Raw genomic sequence first — 20524 nt, 5'->3', positions numbered from 1 at the left:
CTGTGACTAGAGTTCCATATAAGCAGAACATAGACAGCACAAGTGCCACACCTATGACAAGCATTGCACACATGACATTCCATGTACATGTCAGCCCATTTCCTAACACATGACACACCCATGCTCCTGGTCACAGCCCACCTGTCTGAAGAGGTCCCTGGAATGGTAATATGTGCACCCCGATATTCCTTCCTCTACACACACAGACTAACAATACTAATCCTGTGTGCTACACCCTTTCCTATGTTATGCCATTGTCATAGTACATCTGACTGCATGGATGTCAGGTCAATGAATGCACTGGCTTGTAGTTTCTAAGCCCTGTTATCACCTGTAGCTTGCTTCCCGTGTGAAAGGTACTGTTGGCCATTTGAATTCGAATCTCACATACAGGACTTGTGGGAAAATGTTGGAGCACACACCTGCGATCACCTCCATTCACACCACCCATTTGAACATGCACTGCCCCTGCTGATGCCTGGAACAGCATAGAAGTTTACATTTTGTCAAATACACCTTGCATTGCTAGTAATTAAGTTGTGTAACACAGCCCTTGGGTTCATGTGTCACCTCCAAAAACACAGGACATACACAGTTTTCCATGTCAACTGTCTTGTTCTTCCTCCGACCAGTCTTAGTCAGATCACTGATTATGTACCTTGTGAAATTGCTGGATCCAGATTGACCCTGCATCCTGTCAGTCTGACTGGCACCTGTATGTGCGTTGCCCTAAAGGTTCCTTGTGGCTACATATGTACCACACTTGCGTTAGCAAACCTCAAATTCCTCAGAGGGTATTTTATCATATGCTTCATCAATGCATACCCAAATACATTGTATAGCATCATCTGCTTTTTAATTGTACCATATTAGTAAATTTGTCTTTGAATACCAAAATCATGGCCCATCCCTTGTCTGGGTCTCATGTATGCATGAACGACAAAGTCTGACAGTGTACCAGGGCCGTATGGAGGGATTGGGTATGGTGCCTCCAGCAGAACCAGCTACCTCTGATAATGTGCATGAAAAGTCCACAGTTCACACGCTGACTCACATTGCTCACAACATATTGATGGCCTGTGCATGCTGAATAGCTGCTACATTAATCAACAAAGAGGCTATGATGTTCCCAGATGCAGTGGGAACTTCACAGGCCAACCTCTGTACAAATGTTGTAATGACACCTGCCGGAACATGACACATGAGGCATTATCTCACAAAGCACACCCATGTAGGTTCTCATGTCTTCATCCATTTTACTCACATTGATCTCTGAAGGTTACTCAGTAGATACAGGAATAGCTGCCACTGACTCATGATTAGACCTGGACGTAACTGTGACAACATACACCCCTAAAAATATACAGGATCAACATTGGACCACACACATGAACAAGACACCTCTGTGCAATTGATCACTGGAAATATGTGGCCACGTGCTGTCTCGTCTGCTGGTCCACCACTGCCACTGGAGAGTTGTGGCTCAGTCATATGACCACAACTCTGGCATCATATTACATTTGTGGTTCACCTTTGGCTGTCTGTGCCAATAAGATGGTACCCACTTCATCTATGCATGTGCCTGACTCACTGTGGGTTCACCAACAAGTGCCTAGGAAGCAGTTACCAAATTTCTAGGGCATGGGATAGCCAACTTGTGGACCATTGACATGAACAAGCGTCTGCCATCTATCCGGTGCATGCTTTGTCATTTGTGGTGTCTACGTTACCCTAAATCTTGGAAGTGCACACAACAGATGTTGCTACATGTATGACTAGCACATGTCCTCTCTCATTTCCACAATGACTTGCATCTAAGGTTTGGACACATTGACTTCACATTCATACAAGCATATTTGCAATAATGCAGCTTGTGATGCACACACACTGGGTCAACAACTACATTAGTAGCCAATGCACACACATTGAGCCATAGGCATTGAGGTATTGTACTTATGTCCGTTACATTGCTATCCTCTCCTGATGCCAAACATGCCCAAATTGTGCAATACATATATGTAGGCCACACATATGGCCATCTAGTGCGTGAGCCAAGCGTGAGAATCCTGTTAAGGAAGTAGCGGGTCATGGTCCGCAGCAGTATGTCTCACATGTGAACATACACCATCAATACCAAAGTGGGTGCAATCAGCCTATCTCAGTTCTGTCACAAATATAACATTACATTAAAATGGAAAAAATACCCAAAACCAGTTCATGACGCATACGTGTCAAAAAATGACGCACAAGCATCAAAAAATGACGCTTATGCCCGAAAAACGACGCATAATGCCCTGAAAATTGGTTAAGTGTTAAGACTATTTCCAAATATATGGATGCGGCCTAATTTTTACTCCTGTGCGTCGAAAAAAATTATGCACATACTGTGTGCGTGAAAAAATATGACACATAACGATAAAAACAGCATCCATTGTATGCAGGAATTGATGTAATAAGACATCCTGTTTAAAGAATATGTACAGTGGGTGTACTTTCACTTTCACTTTGCAGTCTGTGATTCTTCTAGACTGTGTGGCTGTGATCTGAGTTTTGTCCAGTGAAATTGTGCTTTTGTCTTCTGTGTGCTCCATTACTTGTTAGTTTGTGAAATAAATATTGTTGTATACTGTCTGAGAGTGTTTAGTGTACTATTGTCCAGTATTGTATTGTCTTTGTTATCTCTGGGAGTCTGTTGTGGGTAGTGCTAGTTTGGGGATAGTTGGGCTCTTTTAGTTGTTAAGTTTACTTTTTTCTACTTCTACTTTCCCCCTTTTCTCCTTTGTTCTTCTTTATCCCCTTTTCCCCTTTTTGGTGGTAAGATGTTGGGTAGGCCACGTCTTGGCAAGATGGGTGAGGAGGAGCTTGGGGGGTTTATATGGCTGGTGTGCCATTTCCTCCCACTGATGATCGAGGCAGGGGGCAGGGTGATACAGCGCAGTTTTGCGTCAAAAAGTATAAATATGGGCCTTAGATTATAAACTTGGACAACAAGGCAGGTCACTGGAATCATTTAAATTGTCCTGTAGAGATGTGATAGTTAACCAAACTCATAAAATTTGACAAAGTCCTTGGAGTTCCCATAGATAGCAATCTTACTATGAAAGCACAGGCAATATTGGTGGTATTGAAATGCATATTTCTGCTGAAGACACTAAAGCAAATAGCCCCCCTTTTACCTCTGGAACCAAGGAAAATGTTAACTATTGCTGTGGTTCTATCCAGGTTAGACTATGCCAATGTCACTTATTTAGGATTATTTAAAGCACCCTACACAGATTAAAGGTGGTTCAGATTGAAGCTGGCGGCTTGATCTTTAAACTTCCAATATGTACTCATGTTACTCCAGTGTTGAAGCTAGCACACTGGTTTCCAATAAAACTGCATGTTCAATTTAAAACCTGTTGCATTTTTTAAGGCGTTTTGAGGATCTATACCCCCACTTTGTTGCCAGGAGGATTCAAAAATATAATACAGCATGGTCTCTAAAATATGTACATTTCAATTTCCTTGTAATCCTGAGATATCAGGAAAAAGGGTCAGGTGCCCACAGATGTTTGGTACAGCGTCCACTATTGTGGAAGATCCTTCCAGGTTATTTATGCCATGATTTAAACCTTACGTACTATCGGAGAAATGTGAAGACTTGTTTTTTGAAGCAAGCTTACCATTGCAAAATACTCCGTCCCAAAATGTGCCCTATTGTCATTCTAGTATCTTTTAAGTGCCAAGAAACCATTGCTGAACATGCGCTCTACTAACTAGGTTTAACATAACATAGAGGGAGATCCATAAACTGTGCCGAGTGTTAGGACTACTGTTACTGACATAAACAGGGCCCCAGGAGGCAGTCCCTACTAACGTATCCCAACTGGGCTAGTAACAGCGATATAAAGTGCATCATCGTGCCCACTTCTCAGGATATCCATTGTCTGTGCCGAGTGTTTGGATTACTGTTACCGGCATACACAGGGCCCCAGAAGTGGTCCGTGCTAACTCATCCCATCTGTGCTGGTAAAAGCACTATAAAGGGCATCATCATGCCTCCCTGCGTGGGAGATCCATCTACTGTAATTAATGTTGGCCCTACTTTTACTGGTATACACAGAGCTCCAGATTGCAGTCCCTGCTAGCTCATCCCACCTGTGCTGGTAAAATCGCTATAATGCTCAACATGGTGCCCTGCTGCGTGCCTCTCTGCACCCATCCGAGACAAGCAGGGCCACCCCTCTTTATTACTATGGTTTGTGCCTCTAGTCAGTTCTTCAGAACAGCTCTGTTCTCTGTGTTGAAGGTAAGGCACAATGGGAATAAGGAAAAATGTTATGCCTGTTTCTAAAAAGCACCCAGTAACTGCTGCTATTATGAGCTTTCTTACCATTGTTATGTGCGCCCATAACAATGAAATATAATGCGCTGAGGATTGGTTAGGTGACACAAAAATGGCGCTACAACTGAATCAGTTCACTGGTGTCGCTGAGAGTTCCAATGCACACCTCTTAACTACAGACAAAGAGGCCTCCCTAGCATACTCTAATCCATGTGTGTTTAATGATGGCTTGATAATTGACGTCAACAAGACACAGTGATCGCAATTAAATAATAACTTCCCCCATTGAAAAAGGCCAAACGTTCCCACAAAGTTCCACCAAATTAACTGCCTCCCGCTCAAAAGAGTGCTCAAGCTTTTGTAAAGCTGTCACCCCCAAAGGTACAGTTGAACCTCTATGGCCGTCCATGGGAAAGGTATTCTCAGTGAAGTTCTTACATTTGCCGCGTTGATCTTAAGTTTTGAGGCAGCACTTTAAAAAATCTTTGACCCGTTAATGGCCACTTTGATCAACATCGACTGTTCATTAAAATCTCTGATTGGCCAGGTCCATACCAATCCTTTGGTATTGACCATGCCCTCTCCCGCTAATGTGGAAATATTACACAAGAAACCGACTCACACAGGGCTCAACATGAGACAAGAAAGTGACAATCAAGGTAAAGAAACTGTTTTCTTCAAAGAACTACCATATTGCCTAATCCTTCTCCATCTTTAACAACACCACACATGAACTCTGAGGATAAGACAAATCCAGCATTAGATCTACTAATAATGGGAACATGCAGTGATAACCTTATTCAAAAAGATCCCTACAGTTTCCACTAGAAGCTACTATGCTGTTGATAATTCTGAAAAGCTCTCCATCTCTCAATGCAGATCTGGATGAGGATTAACATCAGTCTATCAGCTAAGAAATAAGGTAGTGCACTGACTGGTAAGAACTGTTAATTTTCTCAGCTGTGAATTTCTCTCTAATAATATAATAAATATGGAGAGGGTGCATTGGATTGGTTCACAACCAAAAAAAATCCTGCCAAGCTTTTTCTTGCATTTCTGTCACACAAACTACAGAAATATGCTGGGATCCACAAAAGTCCCCCCATCCAGTGTTTCCCTACCTTTCCTGATAAAAACGCTATCCCACTTGAGTGCCTGTACCAAGTGCCTGCATCAGGAATTGATCACCCCAGGGTCAACAGTTGCCCTCATATAAGGACCAATATTGACCGTTGTGTGATCTATTACTGTCACGGGCACTAGGCCTACCCACACAAGTGAGGTACCATTTTTACCAGGACACTTGGGGGGATGCTAGGTGGAATGAAATCTGGTACTCCTCTCAGATTCTAGAACTTTCTATCACCAAAATGTGAGGAAAAAGTGTTTTTTTGCCAAATATTGAGGTTTGCAAAGGATTCTGGGTAACAGAACCTGGTGAGAGCTCCATACGCCATCCCATTATGAATTCCCCTAGGTGTCTAGTTTCCAAACATAAATAGGTTTACTAGGTTTCCCTAGGTGCTGGCTGAGCTAGAGGCCAAAATCCACAGCTAGACACTTTGCAAAAAAACATGTCCGTTTTCATTGGAAAAATGTGATGTGTCCATGTTGTGTTTTGGGGCATTTCCTGTTGTGGGCACTAGGCTTACCCACACAAGTGAGGTACCATTTTGATCGGGAGACTTCGGGGAATGCTGGGTAGAAGGAAGTTTGCAGCTCCTCTCAGATTCCAGAACTTTGCAGCACTGAAATCTGAGGGGAAAAGTGTTTTTTTTGCCAATTTGTGAGGGTTGCAAAGGATTCTGGGTAACAGAACCTGGTGAGAGCCCCACAAGTCACCCCACCCTGAATTCCCCTAGGTGTATACTTTTCTAAAATGCACAGGTTTGGTGGGTCTCCATATGTGCCGGCTGAGCTAGAGGCCAAAATCCACAGTTAGGCACTTTCCAAAAAACATTCAGATTTCAATGTAAAAATGTGATGTGTCCATGTTGTGTTTCCTGTTGCGGGCATTAGGCCTACCCATGCAAGTGAGGTACCATTTTTATCGGGAGACTTGGGGGAACACAGAATAGCAGAACAAATGTTATTGCCCCTTGTCTTTGTCTACATGTGTTCCTTCCAAATGTAAGACAGCGTGTAAAAAAGGTGTCTATTTGAGAACTGCCCTGTAATTCACATGCTAGTATTGGCACCCCGGAATTCAGAGATGTGCAAATAACCACTGCTTCTCAACACCTTATCTTGTACCCATTTTGGAAATACAAAGGTTTCCTTGATACCTATTTGTCACTATTTATATTTCACCAAATGAATTGCTGTACACTCAGTATACAATGAAAACCCATTGCAAGGTGCAGCTCTTTTATTGGCTCTGGATACCTAGGGTTCTTGATGAAACTACAAGCCCTATGTATTCCCGCAACCAGAAGAGTCCAGCAGACGTAACAGTATATTACTTTTGAAAATATGACATTCCAGGAAAAAGTTACAGAGTAAAACGTGGAGAAAAAATGCTGGTTTTTCACCTCAATTTCAATATTGTTTTTTCATTTCAGCTGTTATTTTCTGTAGGAAAACCTTGTAGGATATTCACAAATGACCCCTTGTTAAATTCAGAATTTTGTCTACTTTTCAGAAATGTTTATCTGTCCTGGATCAAGCATTAGTTTCACACCCATTTCTGTCACTAACTGGAGGCTAAAAGCACAAAAAAATAGTAAAAATGGGGTTTGTCCCAGTAAAATGCCACAATTGTGTTGAAATATTGGGTTTTCTGATTCAAGCCTGCCTGTTTCTGAAAGCTGGCAAGATGGTGATTTTAGCATCGCACACTCTTTGTTGATGCCTTTTTCAGAAAAAAAACACATGCTTTCTTCTGCCGCCATTTTTTCCCATTTTTCTAAAAAAAAAAAAAAGAATTTGCTGTATTTTGGCTAATTTCTTGGTCTCCTCCTCTGGAACTCACAAACTCTGGGTACCTTTAAAATCCCTTGGATGTTGGAAAAAAAAGACACACATGTGGCGTGGCTAGCTTATGTGGATAAAAAGTTATGAAGACCTAAACGCCAACTACCCCAAATAGACAAGAAAGGGCTCAGCACTTGGGGGTTGGGGAGGCCCAGCAGCTAAGGGGTTATTGATCACTATTCCCTATACCTATCCTTTGTTGTGAGCAACGATAAACAACTTCCGGTTGAAGCCTTTAACAGCCCAGTTACATACAACATAAACAAGGGGACCATACATAGTTTGACCGTGGTAGATCCCTGCCCCATTTGAGAGGCACTTCTAAAGAAAATGAGAGTTAGGTATTAGCTTACCTGAATGATGAACTTAATCCTAATATCCTGCTGAATGCATTCAAGGAAATCTGCCCTTCAACCACTGACCTCCTGACAACCCACAGTAGAAAAAAAGAAACTAGATTGCCAAGTTGGTTTGACAGAAATTGTTCAAAGACACATACAAACCTCAAATATTCCCTAAAGCAGGTTCCCCAAGATAGGGAGTTGGTGACACTCTGTAGATATAAATACAAACAGGAATTTACCCAGAGAATAAAATACATTAGATGTGAACCTTGGGAAGAACTGCACACAACAAGCACAAGCAAGGATTCCTACTTGCTTTGGAAAGATGACCACAATACATACATTGGTATCATCATCCCACTGCAAGACTGGGTTGAGCATTTTTCTAGGGTATACAGCTGCAAAAACAGAACTAATAGTCATCCTGTACTAGGTACCCCCACAAGGACACCCACCAGTTTATAGAGGGCCTGTCTGTGCACTAAAATGTACCTAGAGAATTAAGCCCCTTGGCCCTGACAGGGCATCAGCTGTTCTCTTTCTAGATAACCCTGACCTATGGGCCCTTTTGCAGACAAATATCATCAAAGGTGTGGCAATGGAGGGCCCCCAAAATCGTGGATAAGCTCAAATATAATACCTATTTAAAAAAAAAAAAAGATAATTACCACCCAATTCGATTCCATAAGCAAACTCATTGACAGAATTCTATTTGAATGTCTGGAAGTGTGGGTGACAGATAAGGGATGTTTCTCCCAAGTGCAGTATGGGTTTAGACAAGGCCTCAGACCTGTCTCCAACTAGTCATATCTAAATATACAGTTGCCAAGAGTAGCACTTATCATGGATCTAACTTCAGCTTTCAACTGGATGAATAGAAGGAAACTGTGGTCACATATGTCTGATATGGGCATTGACTCCACCATTTGGCCTGGATGTACTAGGGAGCGACAGGTCGGTGAGGTATGGGTAAAACAGAGAGTTGACTGATCCAATTGCAATTGAAACATGGAGTGAAGAAAGGTTTCGTATTGGTGCCATACTTATTTTGCCTATCCATTAATGACCTAGAGAAACATCTTAATTCAGAGGAGGCTGATGCACCAAAGGTTGGGTTTAGGAAACTACCCACCTTTATTGTATGTGGATGATTGTGTCTTAATCTCAAGAATGAGGTTAGACTTATAAAATTCATTATATAGATTCTACCTTTTCTTGAATAGTCTGATTTGAAAATTAACGGCACTAAACCCAATGTTATGGTCATAGGGAAGTCCTGTATAACTTATATATGTTCCCTCCTTCTCTTACCAAGGAATAACCTTTGATCAAAAAAACACATGGAAACACTTGATAAAGACTGGGAAGCTAAGGTTTGAGAAAACTACTGAGGCCTTTTTCAGATTCTCTGGGAAGCTGGGCAATAAACCCTTAGATGTTATGGCTAAGATCTACTCTACACAATGTCTCTTTATGGTGACATATGGAGCGTAGGTATGGAGATAATGTGGTGTTACTGATTTTCAGGTTACTAAAAATGTATGCCCAATATCCTCCCCATATCTCCATATCCCTCTGCCACACAGAACTGGGTTCAGTGCCGTTAGAGGAATATGTTGAATCAGCACACCTAATGCTTTGTAGAGCAATCTGGGTCAAACAGGAAATGGCTATAAAGACTGCAGGTCTCTTAACAAAGCACAGAACTTTACCTGGCTGAGATATGTGAAGGAGCACTTTGCCATGTTGGTGAAATAGGATTGCTAGTGCAACCCATTGTTAATGGATAATATCTCCAAAAAGCAAGATTTTCTAGCTGCATGTGCACAACAATGGCAACAAAAAGAGATGGGAAAGTAGAGGGTAGTTGGATACCCGCTCCTGTCGGTCCAACACCATGAAACTGCATCTCACGTTTCCGGTGTCCCACATGAAAAGATTTTATTTGATAGATTTATGTTTGGTATAGCCCATTATTTTATCTCGTACCCTAGTACTGTACATCATGATTCCCTTTTAAAGCCTTTCCCATCTGATTCAATAACAAGTCATACCCTGCTACATTTCTTTTTTTCTGTAAGTTATAAATTGCACAGAGGAAACAGTTTTTAACACCACTACTGAAGTATCCGAACATTCCATCAATCAATCGGGTTCTTCTAGAGCACAGCTAGTCACCCGTGAGGGTCCCAAGGCACTGAGGGGAAGGCAGTTGCAGTTCAGTCAAAAAGCCAGGTCTTGAGGCCCTTCTTGAATTGAGGCAGAGAGGGTGATTGCCTAAGGTGTAGCAGAAGAGCATTCAAGATCTGAGCAGCGAGGTAAGAGAAGGATCTTCCTCCAACTGAGGTCCTGCTGGTCCTTGGGGTTGTAGTGTGGGCCAGTTGGGTGGAGTGGGGTGTCTGCTGGACGTGTAGAAGGACAGGCAGATGTTGAGTTGAGATATAAGAGTCCAATGTTGCGGAGGGCCTTGTAAGCATGTGAGGAGCTTGAAGGTGATTCTTTTGTTGATTCGGAGTAAGTGAAGGTCTCTCAGGTGAGCAGTGATGTGGCTTTTGCAAGGGATGTCCAGGATGAGCCTGGCTTCCCTGCAGTTTCTTTTGGAGTTTTGGGTGTTTCCGGCATAGAGTGTGTTGCTGTAGTCTAACTTGGTGCTGATGTGCACCTGGGTGACTGTTCTCCTGGACTTGGATGGGATCCATTTGAAAATCTTTCGGAGCAGGTGAAGCGTTTGGAAACAGGAGGATGAGGCGCCATTGCTTTAGCAGTTCATTGAGAGCGAGGGGTCAACAATGATGCTGAGGTTGCGTGCGTGGTGGGTGGGTGTTGGGGGAGGAACTGAGCGCTGAGGGCCACAGGGTGTCGTCCCAGGTGGAGGGGTGGAACCTAGGATGAGGACCTCGGTTTCGTCAGAGTTAAGTTTCAGGCAGCTGTCCTTCATTCAGGCAGAGAGTGTGATGGGAAACGGTGTGGTAGGTGACGGAGAAGTCCAGGCGGATGAGGGCTGTGGTTTTGCCTTGGTCGAGGAGAGTGTGGATGTCATCCGTTTTTGCCAGGAGTGCGGTCTTGGTGGCTTCCGATGCCTGGTTGGGAAGGATCCATGGTGTAGTTGTTTTTGATTAATTTGGTGAGTTGAGCGTTGATGGAATTCACAATGAATTTGGTTGGGAAGTGGAGGAGTGAAATGGGTCTGTAGGTTTTGAGATCCGTTGGGTCAGTAGAGGGTTTTTGCATCAGGGGATTGATTTCTGCATGTTTCCAGTCTTCAGGAAGTTGGCAGACTCAATGAATCAGTTGATGGTGCAGCATAGTTCAGTCGGTTGAAGATATGGTGGGGGCATTAATCCAAAGGGGCTCCGGAGGGGATGTTTTTCATGATCTTTAGGGTGTTGTCAGTGGTGAGAGTGGTCCCGTTGAGCAGGCTCAGCTGGGGACTGGAGCCTTTGGGTGCGGTGGTTGTGGGTAGGGTGGATGGACCTTGGGTTGTGAAGCTGTTGTAGATGTCTAAGAACTTGCAGTGGAAGAAGGTGGTGCGGTTGTCGCAGAGGTCTTGGGAAGGGGGATGTCTGTGGAGTCTGTGCTTGATTTGGTGAATTCTGTTATCACAGTGAATAGTTCTTTGCTGTTTTGTGCGGTGACATTGATGCATTCCTGAATGGCCATTTTCTTTGTGGTTCTGATGAGGAGGTGGTGTGTAGTGACAGCGGTTTTGGAAGGCTGCATGGTCGGACAGGGTCTTTCTGCTCTTCCATCTTCTCTCGAATAATCTTCAGGTGCACTTGGACACTTGGCGGGTGGAGTGGAACCAGCTGACTTTCTTGGGGGTTTTTGTTTGTCAAAGGGTTTCCTGAGAGAGACCAGTGTGTTAGCGCAGTTGGAGATCCATTGGTGGAGGTTGCATGTTGATGAGTTGGCATACTTGGTGGCCGGCGGTGGTGTTTGGCAAAGGGCGGTGGAGAGCTTCTGTATGGAGAGCTTGTTCCTGCTTCTGCCTGGGTGGCGGTGGGTGCAGTTGAGTTCAGTGGGTTTGATGAAGGAGAGGTGGATGCACTGCTGGTCGGTCCAGTGCAGTTCGGAGGTATGGATGACATGGGATGTTGTTACTAGCGGAGAAGACAGGGTCAGGCATGTGTCCTGCTGAGTGGGTTAGAGAGCAGACCAGTTGTTTGAGGCCCAGGGAGGTGGGGTTTTCCGTTTGGGAGATGTTTTTGGGTCGTTTAGGTTTTCCAGGTGGGAATTGAGGTTGCAGAGGAGAATGTAGTCCATTGAGATGAGGACGTGGTGTGTGAAGAAACCGGCTATGGGTTCGCTTATGGAGGACAGGGTGGGGGGGTCTGTAAACGAGGGTGCCATGGAGACTGTTGTTCAGGTTGGTCTGGATCTGGAAGTAGAGGTTGTCCATGTCAGGAGAGAGGTGGTCGGAGCTAGTAGTGAGGCACAGTATGCTTCTGTGAATGATGGCAATGCCTCCTCCCTGTTGTTTGATGCAATCCTTGTGGATGATTTTGTAGCAGTCAGAATTGGCAGTAGTGATTGTGGTGTGGCTGAGGTGGGGGTCATCCAGGTTTCCCTGAAGAAGGCAATGTCTGGAGAGATGAAGTCGAGCAGGACCCAGATTTCCACTGTATGTTTGATGAGGGACCGGGTGTTCAGGGAGATGCAGCTGAGATGAATGCGTCCAGTGCTAGGTGGGTGTATGGTCAGTGGGTCTGGTGTGCAGAGACAGGAGAAGGAGCAGTTGCGGCAGGTGAAGGGGGCTTGTGTGTCCTTTGGTGACACAAGGTGGCAGGCGGTGGATAGCAAATCTGCATAGGGATTATACTGTATTATGCACTAGGCACTTTAAGATATTGGTGTTTATACTTGCACCTTATCACCAAGGGGTTCTTGGTAAATCTAACCATCTTTTATATGTGCAAAGGTCACCATTTAACAAGAGATCTGGTCATTTGGCTGTGCCTGAAATATCCTGTAACTGTGACATGTTAGTTCAGACTAGTGTATAAGATTTATTGACTTGCATTCTTTGTCTACCATCACGTCTAAACGTCCTGCGTATATCTGGTCTTTTGCACTTTAGACGAAGGTATCGAGTTTAGAGTAATTAACCAGTGGCATTGGTTAAACCTCTGTTTCTAGACATGACAGTTTCTGTGTATGATTTTTTTTAGCTCGGACTGGCTAAGCACTGGCAACTGTTAAACTTCTTTTTCTTGGAATGTCTGCATGGATTTTATGATTAAGGCATATGAATCGTTCTGTAGCTATGTGATAAATTATATTGAGTTGTTTTATATTATACTGCATTTTATCCTTTATGGCTATTCTTTTTGTATACGAATAAAGATTTATCTGATCTGATCTAGCATAACGCAACATATGAACACACATTTTGGAAAGATCTTTGGATTGGGTGGCGATAATCCAAAAGTGATAAGTGTTCGACCTAACCAACAGTGTTTGGGAAATAAGGAATGTCTGATGACAAATATATTAATTGCACACTGTCCATGCATATGTTCCAGGTTTTTTGTTCTTGCACAGTCACAAGGAGGCATTCATATATTTGCAGTCTCCGAACTTGCGGGACCCAATGACATGACACCAGACCTATCTGAGGAAATATGTCTAGCAGCCCACTGCAATCTAATATGTACAGGGACACCACCTAAAAATGCTGGCAAACTGAAACTACGAGGTCATGTCCTGTGTGAAGATGAAAACAAGTAATTTAAGACGCGATTCAGCATTGCTGAACTGTATCAGTGAGATGCAGTTTTGGTCCCTAAGACACATCCCAAACCTGAACGCTAAGCGTTCCTCTAATTATATAAGGTTGAGGGACCTAGGGCCAGATGTAGGTATATTCCATTTTGCGACTTGCAAATTGCGAGTCAGAAATTGGAATGAAGGATGGTGTCCCTGACACCATCTGCGACTCGCAAGGGGGTCGCAAAGGCCCACCTCATTAATATTAATGAGGTGGTCGCAATTTGCGACCCCCTTGAGACTCGGGGCACTCACAGGGATGGTGGCCTGCTAGAGACAGCAGACCTCCATGTCTGTGACTGCTTTTAAACAAAGCAGTTTTTTTTGTTTTTTGTAATGCAGCCCGTTTTCCTTAAAGGAAAATGAGATGTATTACAAAACTGAAAAATGAAACGTTTTCATTTCATTTTTTCAGAGCAGGCAGTGGTCCAGCCAAGTCGCAGTGCAATGCCAGATTGCTTTGTGACCGCAAACGCGGTCGCAAAGCAATCACAGTTAGCACCCATTTAAAATGGGTGCTAACCCATTCGCAAAAGTGAAGGGGTCTCCATGGGACCCCTTCCCCTTTGTGAATGGCATGAAAAACATTTTCCAGAGCAGTTTTCGTGGTCACAAAGCAATCTGGCATTGCACTGCGACTCGCAATTAGTAAGGGGACTCCCCTTCCTAATTGCGACTCGCAAACCCGTTTTGCGATTCGGTAACTAGGTTACCGAATTGCAAAAGGGGTTTTGTGCATTGCCAAGTGCAGTTTGCACGTCGCGAACAGCGAAATTTGCTGTTTGCGACGTGCAAGGTGTGTGCTACATCTGGCCCCTAGATACCACACGTGTTGGATAGATTAACTTGATTCAGTGAACAAACAGAGATAAATGATTTGCAAATCTGTCTACGTTTTGTCGTGTGCAGCACTCTTCTATATGTGTTTAGTAATCTTGGGGCCTGATTTATACTTTTTTAGCTCTGCATTTGCATCATTTTTTGACGCAAAAGCGGAGGAAACTTACAAAATATAATTGAATTTTGTAAGTTTGTGCCGCTTTTGCGTAAAAAAATTACGCAAAAGCGACGCTAAAAAAGTACAAATCAGGCCCTTGGTGTCTTGGTAACTTTCTTTATTGATATAGGCCTCAACTGACATCGATAAGATCAACAACGCATAACCAGTATATATGCCAACATAGATGCATCAACATAACATTTAGAATAAGTTCAAAACGCTTTTTATAAAAATAATAATGCAGTACCACGCCCGCTCATTTGGATGAGACAACATAAATCTGACAGTGTTTCCAAGCTTTTGTGTTATGTTTTAAGAACAGCGTACATAACCGTATTTACCATTACATGGCACAATCCTGTCCTTTCCTAGCACTGGCACACTTTGGCTGCCTAGTGCACCATAGTGCAAGTGTGCCTGCGCTGTAAGCAGGATTGTGTTTGTGCAGGAAGGGAAACCTTTCTGTATAAAAACAAGCTTGAGAGGCATTTTCCTCTTTCCAAGGATTCTGCAGAATAGAGCACACTTAGAGGAGAAATAAGGAAGAATAAAGATACTTCTCCTCGTTGCGGCTTACTTGGCAAGGTGTAGCATTTTGATGCATTCCCAGGTCTACCATTAAAGGTAAATCCGAGAATGTGCCAAAACCCTTGGGTGGATGTATGGAACCACTCACGCTCCACCCATAGGACACCTCCCTGCCATGGAGTAACTCAAGACAGCCATTTGCGCTGCCTTGCGTTAAACTAGATTTATCAAGTCATGCAGGGCCACTCAAGGTGGCCTCGCATGGCTTGATAAATCTCATATAGCTTTTGCATCCCCTTTGCGCCTCTTTGCGTCGACCATGGGTGATGCAAAATCTTGATAAATATGGGCATTAGGGACTGATTTAGAACTCGGTGGATGGGCTACTTCCTCACAACAGTAACAGATAACCCTTCCACTGATATCTAAATCCCATATGTTTCTAGGGGATTTAGATTTCGATGAACGGGATATCGAAGTTTTAAATCAGGCCCTTAGTATTTAATAATGTGAACTCGCATTGCAGGTTTGATGCATGTTAATGTTGTCTGTGTTTGTGCTTGACTAGTGCATTAGATGTGTTAATTTAGCATAAATGCATTAGACTAAAATGTGAATTTTTTAGCTTTATTTTGAGCATTCTGGCTGACTGTATTGGGTGGGCAAAACTGTGATATGTTTTCTCATCTACGCAGCTTCGATTAAATGGGAATTTTTCCTGCTGGATGTTGGCAGTGCCTGAAACTGAAAGATAAAGTTTTTGCAAGATGACTTTGCAACAGCCTTGAGTTTCTGTACTGAGGCATTTTAAATAGCATGAAAAACTAATACTTCTGAAGTGTGAGTGTTTCAATTTAAAGCAATCTCGGCAGCTCATTTTTTTAAACAACGGGGTTCGAGCAAAAAGTATCCGATCTAATAATACTAGTAAGGGATTGGCATTTAAAGTCTCCCCAGTTAGGGAGTGGGAGTCAGAGATAGAGAGAACTGGGAGGCTTGTATTTTGGAACTGTTAATCGACGACCTTCTACTGTGCAGGGATGTCATTTAGGGGTCGCCAGGGGTTGGAAGTGAGACCCTTTGCGACCTCTGTCACTGCCTCAGAGGTGGCAAAACTAGTGCCAGGAACACAGGGGCAGCTCGTCGACGTGTAGCTCGGCTCTATTTGTTTTCTCTCCATGTCTCATTATTAACTATGAGTGTAATAAAAACGTGGAGTACAATTAACTGTAGAAAGGCCTTCCCTGGCAGCTTAGGTAAGTAAAATAAATGTTTTTAAATGTATGTTGTGTGCGTGCTTCGGGTGAGTGTGTGATTACGTGAAATAGAGTCTGCTTAAGAATGCCTGTGTGAGTGTATTGTAAGCAAGTGTGGGTGAGTGAAATTAAAGGTCAAAGATCGTGTGATGTCACTTCCAATACCCCTGGCATTTCGGTGAACTGATGTTCATGTGCAGCATCTTTGGGTTATGTCACTAACAGCATAGGCTATTAGGACATGTATGAGCTTTTGCTCACTTTGACCAAAACGGAATAGTCCCATTTGCCTTAAAGATGAAAGCCATCCTCATTGCTTTCCCTCTTTACGAAGTTCATCTTCTTCATGGTGTTCCTATCTCTAAACTTGTATCACATTCATTTTTCTAACACACTTCAACAAATGGTTTTAGGGTAGAGTTCTGTGACTCCATGAAACTAGAGATTGTTTCCATCTCAACCAATGTCAGCTTGGTTTTAGGAAGTTTCTATAATCATGATGCAAGTTTTGTAGGAAAGTAGCCTCTTCCTAGTTTTGTTACCCCCCACTTGTGGCCTGTTTGTCAGTGTATTTGACTGAGTCTACTAAGATCCTACTAACCAGGCCCCCAGTAGTTATGCTCTCTCCCCTAAATGTAGGTGTTGGTAACTGTTATCACTGTATTTCATCCCACAATTGGCACACTGGTGCCCCATTATAAGTCCCTAGTATATGGTACCTAGGTATCCAGGGCATTGGGGCTCCAGGGGACCCCTATTGGCTGCAGCATATATTTTGCCACCCAGAGGGAGAGCAAGCAAAGGGTTCTGCAGAACTGCCATTGCAGCCTGGGTGAAAAGGTGCAAGCACTCTTTTACTACCACTTTATACTGCACCAGGTCACCTATAAGTCACCCCTATGACAGGCCTTCTAGCCCAGAGGGCGGGGTGCAAAGTACCTGTGTGTGAGGGCACCCCAGCACTAGCAGAGGTGCCCCCACGAACTCCACACCCATTTCCCCACACTTCGTGAGTGCGGGGACTCCATTTTATGAGTGTACTGGACATAGGTCAATACCTTAGTCCAGCTACATAATGGTAACTCTGAACAGAGGCATGTTTGGGATCAAACATGTTTGAATCATACCCCAGTGCTTTTGCAAGTATTGGTTGTATTATTCCATGCTTTCTGGGGGCTCCTTAGAGGACCCCCAGTATTGCCATTACAGCCTACTGAAGGTTTCCAGGGAGCCCAAGCTGCTTCCACCTCCCAGACATGTTTCTGCCCTCCTGTGCTTGAGAAGCTCAAGCCCAGGAAGGCAGAACAGAGGATTTTCTTTGGGGGAGGGGTGTTACACCCTCTCCTTTTGGAAATAGGTGTTACAGGCTTGGGAGGGGTAGCCTCTCCAAGCCACTGGCAATGCTTTGAAGGACACATTTGGTGCCCTCCTTACATAAACCAGTCTACACTCGCTCAGGGACCTCCAGTCCCTGCTCTGGTGCAAAAATGGACAAAGGAAAGGGGAGTGACCACTCCTCTGTCCATCACCACCCCAAGGGTGGCAGCGCCATGCCAGTAGACCACCACAGACCATATCATGACCCATGATACGGCCTGGCAGTGTTCTGCTGGTGGATGCTGCTGCTGGCAGCAGTGCCCCGTCCTGTCTCCTGCCGGAGGACCCTCAACACAAAAGTAAGTGGATGCTCCGACAGGGGAGCGGGGTGTGTGGGGTTGTGTGTGTGTGGGTGTGTGTGTGTATATGTCTGTGCGTGCGTGCATGCATGTGGGTGTGTGTTGCTTGTTGCATGTGTGTGCATGTATGGATGTGTGAGTGCGTGTATGTTGAGTTGTGTGAATGCATGTGTGCTTGTATGTGTGTCAGTGTGTGTGGATGTGTGTGTGAATGGATGTATGTGTGCGTTTATGAATGTAGGTATGAGTGTGTGAATGCGTGTGTGCGTGTGAGAATGAAGGTGCATGATTGAAGGGGGGGTCAGGAGAGGGAGAGGGGGAGGGGGGCAGGGAAGACCCCTATCGGTGACAGGGAAGGGATTCCCTGTCACTGATAGTGCCTACCGCCATGGTTTTTGTGGCAGTATGATTGCCACGAAAACCATGGCAGTAGGTGGGGTCATAATCCTGCAGGCGGGCTAGTGACGGCCGCAGAGCTGGAGACTGAGGTCTCCAGCCCGGCGGTCATTACGGCCGTGGCGGATGGTGTGGTACATTGGCTGTTTGGCTTGAGCCAAACCGCCAATGTCTTAATATGGAGGAAAGTACCACCAGCCTGTTGGCAGTACTTTCCTCCTTATTTACGCTGTCCACCGGGGTCATAATGCCCCCTGAGTGTTTTCTTTCATGTGTGTGAGTACTAAGTGTGACTACAGTGGTATTGCAGGAGCTTTGCATGTCCCCTAGATAAGCCTTGGCTGGTCATCCACAGCTGCCTCAAGAGAGCTTGGCTTCTAGACACTTACTACACTACACTAATAAGAGATATCAGGACCTGGTAAAAGGTGTAAGTACCATAGGTACCCATCACACACCAGGCCAGCCTCCTACAAGCTCTTTTCAAATAATGGTCCTTATTAATTAATCAGATAAATTGTTTTATACTTTATAAAGCACATTTGTGGCTAAAAAGGCTTTATGGCGCTGATGCACCTCAACCAGGTGTCCACCACCTGGTTGAGGCAATGTGGGTAAGATTCTTGGTGCCTCAGGGCAGGGGGGTAGTGGTAGCGTTGATGGTGGTGGGGCTGGGACCAAGCGTTTCAAGGTGGTGCCTCATTGGCCAGTGCGTTCAATGTCACCCGATCCTCAAAGTTGTCCAGCCAGACTGACAGTTCTTCAAGGTTAGTGAATTGCCAGGTTTTTCCATCTACAGTGACCTTCATGCATGCCGGGTCCAGCAGCCCATATTTGAGGTCTCATCGGTGGAGTAAAGGTCTCAGTGCCAGGAATTTCTTGATATTAGCAGCCTTCAAGTAGTCCACTGTGAATGTGATGCGGTGTCCCTCAAAGAGCAGAGGCATTAAGGCCTGCTTCACCAGCCTGGTAATGGTGCATACTTGCTGATGGCACAGGAAGCGAGCAATTATTGGGTGAGCAGACCAATTGAGTGTTGTGGAGCAACAGTAGACCCTTTGAGCTCATTGGAACTCCAAGGGTTCCAGTAAGTGTAAGTCCATCGTCTTGGTAATAAAACCCCTGTTAGACCTGACAGCCATAGGGTGGTCATTCCCCGACTTTTTGCCTGCCTCCCTCCCTCCATTTCTCTTACCCTGTTTTTGCTGGTTTTAGGTCTCTGCACACTTTACCACTGCTGACCATCGCAAAAGTGCATGTGCTCTCTCCTCTGAAAATGGTAACATTGGGTACTACCCAATTGGCATATTTGGTTTATCTGTAAGTCCCTAGTAAAGTGCACTAGAGGTGCACAGGGCCTGTAAATTAAATGTTACCAGTGGGCCTGCAGCACTGATTGTGCCATCCACATAAGTAGCCCCTTAACCATGTCTCAGGCCTGCCATTGCAAGGCCTGTGTGTGCTGTTTCTCTGCTACTTCGACTTGGCATTTAAAATGAATTACCAAGCCTTAAATTCCCCTTTTTCTACATATGTCACCCCTGAGGTAGGCCCTTAGTAGCCCATAGGGCAGGCTGCTATGAAAGTAAAAGTCAGGACATGTACATATCTGTTTTAAATGTCCTGGTAGTGGAAAACACACAAATTATTTTTTTCATTACTGTGAGGCCTGTCACTCTCATAGGCCAGCAATTGAACGGCCCTATGATACTTTTAAGTGGTAGATGCTGATCTGAAGGGAGTAGCCATTTCATGTTTAGCATGTCCAGAATGGTAATAGAGAATCCTGCTTACTGGTGAAGTTGAATTTAATATTACTATTTTAGAAATGCCACTTTTAGAAAGTGGGCATTTCTCTGCACTTACTGCCATCTGTGTCTTACAGCCTGTATCCAATCCACATCTGGGCTGTGATAGCTGACAGCTCCCCTTGTGCATTCCACCTAGACAGCCATAAACACTCAGTCACATCTGCATTCATCTGCATACTGAAGGGGTCTCCCTGGGCAGGAAGGGTGGAGAAACTCTCCCTTACACTTCAAAGGCCAGTGGCCTGCCCTCACACAAAGGACTGATAACTCCTCATAAGGATCCTGGCAGGAAGGACTGGGCTAAAAGGGAAACTTGTGCACTTCAAAACCGCTCTTTGAAGTTTCCCCCACTTCGGTATATTGGATCTACACATGGACTCTGCCAGAGAACTGCATGGTTACCCAAAGGACTCATCATGGAGTGCTTTGCTGAAAAGGACTGCTACC

This window comes from Pleurodeles waltl, chromosome 2_2 (genome assembly GCF_031143425.1).
Source record: "Pleurodeles waltl isolate 20211129_DDA chromosome 2_2, aPleWal1.hap1.20221129, whole genome shotgun sequence".
NCBI lineage: Eukaryota > Metazoa > Chordata > Amphibia > Caudata > Salamandridae > Pleurodeles > Pleurodeles waltl.
Note: the sequence above shows the minus strand (reverse complement) of the source record.